General features: G+C 45.5%; 1 protein-coding gene across 2 annotated transcripts in view; it reads left to right on the top strand.

The window, feature by feature from the left end:
- Positions 1-1452: 1452 nt before the first annotated feature.
- The window catches only part of LOC139753277 (uncharacterized), a 30977-nt gene continuing 21914 nt past the window's right edge, over positions 1453-10515 (top strand). Inside the window, exon 1 of one of the 2 annotated variants that reach the window (XM_071669541.1) lies at positions 1453-1527. The gene's annotated coding sequence lies outside the window, so the exon portion shown is untranslated. Of the gene's footprint in view, positions 1528-1567; positions 1586-10515 lie in introns of those variants that run through there. The other variant, XM_071669542.1, reaches the window with a different exon arrangement.

Raw genomic sequence — 10515 nt, 5'->3', positions numbered from 1 at the left:
TATGTATAAGTTGAAATGTATAGGTATGTATATATGCGTGTGTGGGCGTGTATGTATATACATGTGTATGTGGGCGAGTTGGGCCATTCTTTCGTCTGTTTCCTTGCGCTACCTCGCTGACGCAGGAGACGGCGACAAAGCATAATAAACACACACACACACACACACACACACACACACACACACACACACACACACACAAACACACACACATACACATTCACACCTGGAGACTGGAGAACTTCCGAGCGATCTGGAAACCTGACCCTCAGCGAGGGAGAGGCAGAAGGAAGGAAGACGCTAAACATGTCAACATTTGTGAGTACGGAGGCGCAGACGAGGTCAGCCAGCGAACCAGTGACGTGGGATGTGAGGATGCTGATGACAGCCCCACAGTCCTAATACTAATCGTTCCAGGAGATACATGGAAGCGGAGGAAAGGGCGGTGTCGCTACTGTAGTACCAGTGAAGACAGATGTGTGTGTCTGTGTCTGTGTGTGTGTGTGTGTGTGTGTGTGTGTGTGTGTAGGTGAAATTAACCCTGTAGACTCTTGTATTATATTCAGTTCTTCGAAATTAACACCGATTTTTTGCTTTTCGCGTTCTGCCTGGCGTACCCCGGGTCCCATGTCTGGTTCAGATCCCATTGAAGTACAGGTTCGTGTCTGGCTCCTACAGCTGTGTGAGGCGCGAGTGGGGGAAACCTGGCGCTGCTATTGCAATGAGGTTAATTATGAATAAACAAATAATCATATTAAATAAATAAGGATAATTATAGATAACCAATCATATATACAAATAAATAAGTGAATAAATAAGTAAATAAATAGAGAAAGGAGTAGTGGACTTAGGCACCCATTCGGCTAAACATACACAGTAGAGGTGTTGTAAATTTGACAGAACTGGGAGGATATGATAGTCACTAGTTAACTAACAGTGTGTGTGTGTGTGAGTGTGTGTTTACGAGTCTCTCTGACGTCAGGTGATCCCAGGGGAAGTTCTCATACCCACCACCAGAGGTTGGAAGGCCGCTAATGAAATGCATCACACTTCTTGCCTTCTTTTACCACTCCCCCTCTCCCCTCCCCAGGGGAGAGGGAAGGCTGGGGGTGTGGACGTCCGAGAGTCGGTCGTGTGTGTGGGGGGGCGGATGTCTCCCAAGGAGGTGGCTGGTGAAGGGGGCGGGGTGGAACGAGGGGCGTGGAGCGCATGGCGTGGGACGACGGGGAGGCGTGGCCAGCGATGATAACGGCGGGGTTGTGGGCGTGGCCAGGGTCGCGAGGGGAGGAGGGAGAGAGAGAGAGAGAGAGAGAGAGAGAGAGAGAGAGAGAGAGAGAGAGAGAGAGAGAGAGAGAGAGAGAGAGAGAGAGAGAGAGAGAGTATAGCGGGGGCGTGGAGAGGTGAGGAGGGCAGTATATAAGGCAGTGAGTGAGGGTGTGTGGAGCACTGACCACTAGGCTGTCTGCACTACACTACTGCTACCACACCAGACGTTGCCAGCACCACCCCTCCACACCGCCCCTCCAGGTGAGCACCCCTCCACACCGCCCCTCCAGGTGAGCACCCCTCCACACCGCCCCTCCAGGTGAGCACCCCTCCACACCGCCCCTTCCAGGTGAGCACCCCTCCTTCCCTCCACCACAAACTTCTAGGTGAGCCTCCCTTCTTCCCTCCGCACATCTCCAGGTGACTCTCCCTCCTTCCAACATCCCTTCACATACCTCCAGGTGAGAGCTTCCCCTCCCTCCCTCCCTCCACCAACCCTCTAAGTGAGCCTATTCCCATTCCCTCCACACACCTCCGGTTCAGCCTCCCTCCATCCACCAGCCCTCAACTAAAGCAAACGACCCCTTCACTAGATTGTGAAGGAACTTTCTCTGTGCCTAATGCAGTTCATCATATATATATATATATATATATATATATATATATATATATATATAAGCGGCGTTTCCCTCGTTAGCGAGGTAGCGCCAGTAACAGACGAAGAAAGCCTGTGCGACGTGAGCGCAGGTCAGTTTAAGAACAAGTGTTCAGTGTCTTCAGTATGGTAGACGCATCTTGGACATGTTTAAAAATGTTGTGATCAGTGGTTTCCGGAGAGAGGATGAAGAAAGTGTAATTCGTGTATGTCTAAGGAGCGTGGTTTTATTTCTTTATAGATGGATATATTTCTGGTCGGGAGGGCGGTGGTTCAGTGCCTGTCCGGGTATTCAGGTGTGTGTATATATCTCTGTGTATTGCCAGTGCTACTACATTCGTTGGGAGAGACGGGCGGGAGGAGGAGGAGGAGGAGGAGGAGGAGAAGGTGAAACTGTGAGTACATACTGTTGAAAAGTGAAGCAGGGGTATGCTTTTCATTCATATTTCGGGGAATGGTGTTTAGTTACGGGGTTGGTGGTTTGGAAAGGGGAGGGATCCAGTGCTCTTGCAAAGAAGATACCGCGAAGATATTCGGGCGGGATTGTATAGGGATAATTATTATCATTTCATTACGTACGTTGCTGACTGTTTGTGTTTGCTAAGCAGCTACAAAGTGCTCTGTTGTGCGTGGTTTGCAGCTTTGTTATACTTGCTTTTGCTGTGTTGGATGACGACCCGGCCGGTGTTGCCCCACTGTGCGAAACCACCCCGGTTATTGGTCACTTCAAGTCCCACACGTATGTGGGCAGCTTCAAAGGCTTTCCGTACCACTATTTTGTCCTAACCTTGATTCATCATTTCACCTCTTTTCCAACTTGGAATGTATTCATCCCCGTCTATGAGCGACGCCCTCGAACACAGAAGGGAAACGAGACACGAAGTGGAATATCTCGAACCTCTTCCCTTCCATGAAACTCGTCCTACAGAACAATTTAATGCTTTACTCCTGTGTAAAATCAGGGAATTACATCTATTACAATTACTCCGTTAATATCTTGCTATAATGCTTGTAACGTCTGATTACTTATATGATGGATCATCATCATAAAACCACACAGAACTTTGAAAGTATAAGATCTGACAACAGTGGTTAGCCAACTGCCCCGAAAAGGACGATTCAAAGGACTGGGAAAGGTCAGTCCACACTGGGAGATATGTCCGTGATCCTGTTCGTGGACGGTGGAATACTAATGAGGTCCGTGGCACTCCAAGTGGAACAGGAGCATCGTTATCGACAATCCATCGCCCAAAAAGTTGTGGAGAAATCCATGAAATGTCGGTCACTCAAAACAACGATTCGACGAGAGACGAAAACAAAGCAGTGCAAAGAGGACGGGACGTAAGGACGTTTTGTGTAGCGCCCAGAACTAAACTTAGAGCGGACTGGCGCAACAACAACAGTGAACAACAACAACAACAACAACAACAACAATAGCATTATGCTAAAAAGAATTACTCGAGGAGTCGGCGAACGAGCCGCGCGCCTGGAGAGAGAGAGAGAGAGAGAGAGAGAGAGAGAGAGAGAGAGAGAGAGAGAGAGAATGGTGTCTTTCCCCGCGCTGGCTGGCGCATCGCGTGGGACACCTGTTGAAGGCACCCGCTGCGGGTAACGTCCCTCCCTCCTCCGCTCGTGTAACGTGACGTCTAACCCGTGTGACTATCCATCATCGCCGAACGCCCCTGGCCTAGTTCTCAAGTTGACGCGTAAAACGTTCGTTCATTCACACGTACTCGGGGACTAACCCGTCTCGCAAACATTCACAGGCATCAGCGACTCTCAGCAAGACTGGCGAATTTTCTGCAAATTGTTGAATTACAGTGACCTCTAACTCTTTCCAGCTTAACTTCGAGTTCTCTGGATTAAACCTGGGCATCAACGCGCGGAGCAACGGTAACAGTACGAATTATTAACACTAAAATTTGTTTCGGCAAAGGAATGTCTACTGCAGAGTTGATTGACAAGGACAGACGACCATCCGTGTTTTATATATATATATATATATATATATATATATATATATATATATATCAGTTAACCAAAATTACTTATATCAAGAACACCTCTGATAACAAATCCATCTTATCTATTTTCTTTATCATATCCGTGATGCTTAAACAACTGATACCGAATCATCGGCTATTATCTTCGAATATCAATAACTATTGTATCATCTACCTTATACTTTACTCAAACACAAATCTATAGCTAAATAAGAATTCAACTCTCTAAACTAAACGCCTAGTTTGGGTTCCTGTGGCAAACCATCAACTTCCATCTGATCATATCATATGCAAGCATCTCTTGGGAGAGTAAACATGGACTCACTTCAAGCGAGACGAGACAAAATTGGATATCCATTTTTCGCTAAGGATTATTGACATGTATTCCCGTTTTCTTGACTGATCTCCGACACCTTTGTGAACCCCGACCTTTGTTTAGGAAGACGTGGAGTCAGTCATCAGTTGCCTCGTATTCTGTTATTGTCTTGATAATTACCTTTCTCGCATTTGTTCCGTCCACTGCGACGACATTTGCGTCAAAAAATGCCTCTGAATTTTTTCTACTCAATATCTATTCCATTTTGGCCATAATATAAATTTACGATGATATATTGCAGTTATAAGTTATTTGAGAAAATGGTTCTCCTTCAAAGAAAACGTTGCTATAACCTCCAAGGATTTACGGGGAAACTACTCAAAAATATGTATGCAATTGAAGATGGCGGAGGGATATCAGCTAATATTTCACCCATTCCCAAGTTCTTACGAGAAAAAACTAAGAGTAACAGGGCGTAAAATTCGGTTGTTGATTTCTTATATGTACAGCTGAAAAATATGATTTTCGATTGCGAGAACGTGTACTTTGTGCGCTTCTAATGATCACATTAATAAACATATCCACCACAAGACTCTAATCTTTCTAACTCGAAGTATTTCACATACGATTAATAACTTAAGTAAGCCAATGACTGAGATGTGGATTTACAACAGTTGTTTGCGGTGCTCCTCATCAGAGGGAAGCTGTGGGGATCACGGTCGAGTTCGAGTCCACGGAAGAGGAGTTTTAAGGCCACGTACGAATCAGGGAATCACAAAACAAAATCGGGAGAAAAATAAGTCCGATATTTTCGGATATGGAAAGAAGCTCTGGCCATCTGCAAGATGACTCGTTCTTGCTACCTTCCCAACACCTTGTGAATAATAATAATAATAATAATAATAATAATATTAATAATAATAATGATAATAAAAATAATAATAAAAATAATAATGATAATGATAATGATAACAATATTGATAATAATAATAATAATAATAATAATAATAATAATAATAAACTACAAAGAATAACGAATAAATTATATTACCAGTAACTGAATGACGATCCGCCATACACTCGAGTAGATTCCATTACAAGAACAGCATCCACCCAAGGTTTCAATTCCTCTCTCCCATAGCTCCGGTCCCTTCTGATGTACCTCATTCCCACCGTTCCAGCGTCTATCCCTCAGCAGCTCGTGTGGCCTATCCATAGACCCCCCTCCTAGTGATGCGTCACGTGCAGCAGGTTGGGTCTTCCAACTCTAGTCTGATTTTTCCATGTTAACTTGGAAGCGCCTCGTCTATTTACCCAACTACAGTGAGGGGTCTCAGAGTCTTCATCATCCTAACCCTCTGATGCACACACAAGATGGCAGAGGGTTCCTTCCAACACATTTGCGATCAGGTCACTCTTCACTCTTCCTTCTTCCGAAGTGGGCAAATTGAAAGCGTCGAACTTTTCTCTGGAACCCAGTTTTCTTAATTCTGATACCATCTTTGCTGCTCTTCTCTGGACCTTTTCTATTAGCTCTTTGTGCTTCTTCAGGTGCGGTGACCAGACTTGAGAAGTATATTCTACTTTCGCCCTTATGTATGATGTGTAATTACCTATCAATACTTTTATGACTATTTTTCTTGTACGGGGAGAGGGTTTCACACTCGTGTGTGTGTGTGTGTGTGTGTGTGTGTGTGTGTATACGTGTGTCCCTAACGCTTCTCCCCCTTCATGTCTGATCTTAATACGCGTTCATAAAAACGTAAAATTTTCGCTTCTGTTTCCGTAATTGCATGAGACAGGGGACTCCACCCGATACATATACAATAATATTTTCCTTTCTCAATCCAGTTTTTTTCTTCTCTTTCTTTTCTCACGTCGTTCTGCTGGTAACCTTGTCAAAGAGGACTATATTACCCTAGGCTGGCAAGCTGTGTCTGTAACAGTTTACGAACTGTGACTGATGATCAACAGTCTAGTGATAACCCAACTTGTAGGTTATGAATGGTGAAGGTTATAGTATTGGTGACACACACACACACACACACACACTGGTTGGTTATGATCTTTGAGCACCTTCGACTGTGGTGAAAGTGACCGAATGTGGACTGTGAGGGCGTGTGTATGATGGTGTCCGTGACCTAGGTATATCGGAGAGGGGATGGGGTGGGAAGTATTACCATATCCCATCCCTGGATAGCTGAGAGGTATTACCATATCCCATCCCTGGATAGTTGGGAGGTATTACCATATCCCATCCCTGGATAGTTGGGAGGTATTACCATATCCCATCCCTGGATAGCTGAGAGGTATTACCATATCCCATCCCTGGATAGTTGGGAGGTATTACCATATCCCATCCCTGGATAGCTGAGAGGTATTACCATATCCCATCCCTGGATAGTTGGGAGGTATTACCATATCCCATCCCTGGATAGTTGGGAGGTATTACCATATCCCATCCCTGGATAGTTGGGAGGTATTATCATATCCCATCCCTGGATAGTTGGGAGGTATTACCATATCCCATCCCTGGATAGTTGGGAGGTATTACCATATCCCATCCCTGGATAGTTGGGAGGTATTACCATATCCCATCCCTGGATAGCTGAGAGGTATTACCATATCCCATCCCTGGATAGTTGGGAGGTATTACCATATCCCATCCCTGGATAGCTGAGAGGTATTACCATATCCCATCCCTGGATAGTTGGGAGGTATTACCATATCCCATCCCTGGATAGTTGGGAGGTATTACCATATCCCATCCCTGGATAGTTGGGAGGTATTATCATATCCCATCCCTGGATAGTTGGGAGGTATTACCATATCCCATCCCTGGATAGGTGGGAGGTATTACCATATCCCATCCCTGGATAGTTGGGAGGTATTACCATATCCCATCCCTGGATAGTTGGGAGGTATTACCATATACCATCCCTGGATAGTTGGGAGGTATTATCATATCCCATCCCTGGATAGTTGGGAGGTATTACCATATCCCATCCCTGGATAGGTGGGAGGTATTACCATATCCCATCCCTGGATAGTGGGGAAGTATTACCATATCCCATCCCTGGATAGCTGAGAGGTATTACCATATCCCATCCCTGGATAGTTGGGAGGTATTACCATATCCCATCCCTGGATAGTTGGGAGGTATTACCATATACCATCCCTGGATAGTTGGGAGGTATTACCATATCCCATCCCTGGATAGTTGGGAGGTATTACCATATCCCATCCCTGGATAGTTGGGAGGTATTATCATATCCCATCCCTGGATAGTTGGGAGGTATTACCATATCCCATCCCTGGATAGGTGGGAGGTATTACCATCTCCCATCCCTGGATAGCTGAGAGGTATTACCATATACCATCCCTGGATAGTTGGGAGGTATTATATGAAACCCAAGATAGCTGGGAAGTTAGGCTGTCAACAAAACTAATTTCGTCACTCCGAAAATATAAGTTCTATGAAGGAAGAGTTATTCTTCCCAGGCCACGCAGACTCTAGGCTGCAACAGTTCTCAAAAGACGACATTATCATCTGGCCAGAGCAGTGGGGCAGACAAGGAATCCCTCACGTTAGGCAAGTGTTCATTGAACAGATAGAACCATATACCTTGTTTTTTTTTCTAATATATCACCATCTGATTTGAATAAATCACCATCAGATTCGAATATCTCACCATCAGATCTAAGTAAATCATCAGATTTGAATATCTCACCATCAGATTTGAATAAATCACCATCAGATTTAAATATCAGACCTTCAGATTTAAATAAATCACCATCAGATTTAAATAAATCACCATCAGATTTAAATAAATCACCATCAGATTTGAATATCTCACCATCAGACTCCGTTAGACCATCAAATCGTATGATATTCAATCAATCATTGGCACTTATTCGAAAACTATTTATTCACTGTGTTCTATACGAACGATCCCTCATTGTCCTTGGAGGGGAAAATATAAAAAAAAAACAAATACAGAACTTGCGAGGGAACTTACAAAGCCATCGTCATTCTGTTTCTGTTGCTTGTTTTACTTGTAACTTAAGGGGAAGTGGAGAGCAGTTTTTCTCGTTTTAAGGTAAATCCATTAATTTTCAATTAAGGGCAAAGTGCACACTCTGAGCTAAAATCAAATGGATCAGTGAATAAAGAGTTGACTGATTTACATGTATCAATGTAAAAGGATTCCCCATTTCCCTGCTACTGGAAGTAGCGTAGCCTAGGAATGCATGAGCCACTGGAAATGCATGCCTAGCAATGCATGAGCCACTGGAAATGCATGCCTAGGTATGCATGAGCCACTGGAAATGCATGCCTCGGAATGCATGAGCCACTGGAATGCATGAGCCACTGGAATGCATTGAGCCACTGGAACGCATTGAGCCACTGGGTAACACCACAACTCTCTCGGAAAGATGTCATAGGGTGATCATGAGTACATAAACATACATGAACAACACATCTGTGAGTGGAAGCAAAGTTGATGTTGCCCTGACGTAGTGTTGCTAGTGTTGCCAGCATGGTGGTGCTTCCCTCTGGGGCAGTGTTGCCAGCAGTGATGACCCTGGACAGCAACACATCATACTGAGGTACCACCACCAGCTCTCTCTCTCTCTCTCTCTCTCTCTCTCTCCCCCGATAACTCTGCTATCGGGTCGGAGGGGAACTTTGGTCTTCTGAGTTTGCCACGATTATCGGTGATCTGGTCGCCGTGTGGACTCTCTCTCTCTCTCTCTCTCTCTCTCTCTCTCTCTCTCTCTCTCTCTCTCTCTCTCTCTCTCTCCCTGACCACCTCGTTAGACGATTGTTTGTCGCCGACAAAATTCTTCCGCGCCCGAGGGTACGACCCACAGTGGCGCAGATCTGATATTTTTACGTCACGATTCTAAGATGATTTCCCTTCCATTTGACGTCACGATTCTAAGATGATTTCCCTTCCATTTCAAGGAAACGTAGTGGTGGTGGTGGGGGGGGTGTCTTCCGAGCGAGCAGTACACACGGTCAAATAAGTACCTTACCACTTCTTGCGCGAAACGGTATGACACCGTGGACAAAGGATTTTGAGAAATGCCCATTTGATCGCACTCTGGTCGAGTCCTCTGTTCATGAGGTGGCTTGTGACATTTCCTGTCATTTGCCGTAATGAATGTCATCCTAATACACCCATGGAAATAACTTATAAAAGTGGCGCTACCATAATCATTTAGGAAACCTGTCTCGTACGCCATCCAAGACGCACCAACAAGTCGTACAGAATGATCGTTTCGAAATTCATGCGACCCATTTGGGAAGATACTCTTTTTCATCACTTCTTCTGTGTCTCACGCTCAGTCAAAGCAATTCTACTTGGCTCTGTGTCGCTCCCAAACACACTCCCGCTGACCGTTTTACAGATAAGGTGAGCAGCCATCTTTCCCGTTATCAAAGGAGTGAATTAAATTACCCATCACCTGCGCAGTGGTGAGATAACAAGAGATCTAGACACTAAGACTGGGAGGGAGCTCTCGTTCCACTGGGCCATCAAGAAGGCACACTGCAAAATGACGTAGACGGGGAGAGTCTGATAGACAGACAGACAGAGAGGCAGATCAAGACAAATAAGAAAACAGAAATATAGACCAGTTAGATGAGACGGATATAATGATATCTATATATATCGAGGGAGGTGAGGCGAGTCTCCTACCGCTGCGAAGGATACAGGCATGAAGGAGAACCATCTGCTGCCACTCCCACACACACACACACACACACACACACCCAACAACATGAGCCTCTTCAGAATTTGAATCTTCCTCCTCCAACTCTGCTTCCTCCCGCGACACTTCACTTCCTCCCACTTCCTCCTGCAGCTCTCATCTTCCCTCCTTAGGGTTGCCTCACCTCCTGTCCTCACCTGACACCGCTTCCTACCACTCCCTTTCAAACCATCCTTCACGTCTTCTCTCTCTCTCTCTCTCTCTCTCTGGAACGACCCATCCCAAGCCAAGTCATCCGTCAACCCCAGGTTGTCGTCCCACAGAGTCGTGCGCCCGCGACGCAGTGACTGTTGTGGCCAGGCGTTGGCTGAGTGTGACGCGGTGGTACCCCGGGGTTTGATGTGGCGGGGCAATGTTCACCCCGAGTCATGTGAGCAAACAGTGCCGGCCGGAGGCACTTCCTCGCTCTGACCAGTTCTCATCCAGCACATTTGATCTGGTCAGTACTGACTGATACGTAACTACGTACATAGTGAGTACTTGAAGATCTGGATGAT

This window comes from Panulirus ornatus, chromosome 14 (genome assembly GCF_036320965.1).
Source record: "Panulirus ornatus isolate Po-2019 chromosome 14, ASM3632096v1, whole genome shotgun sequence".
Taxonomy (NCBI): Eukaryota; Metazoa; Arthropoda; class Malacostraca; order Decapoda; family Palinuridae; genus Panulirus; species Panulirus ornatus.
This window is presented reverse-complemented; position numbering and strand designations above follow the sequence as displayed.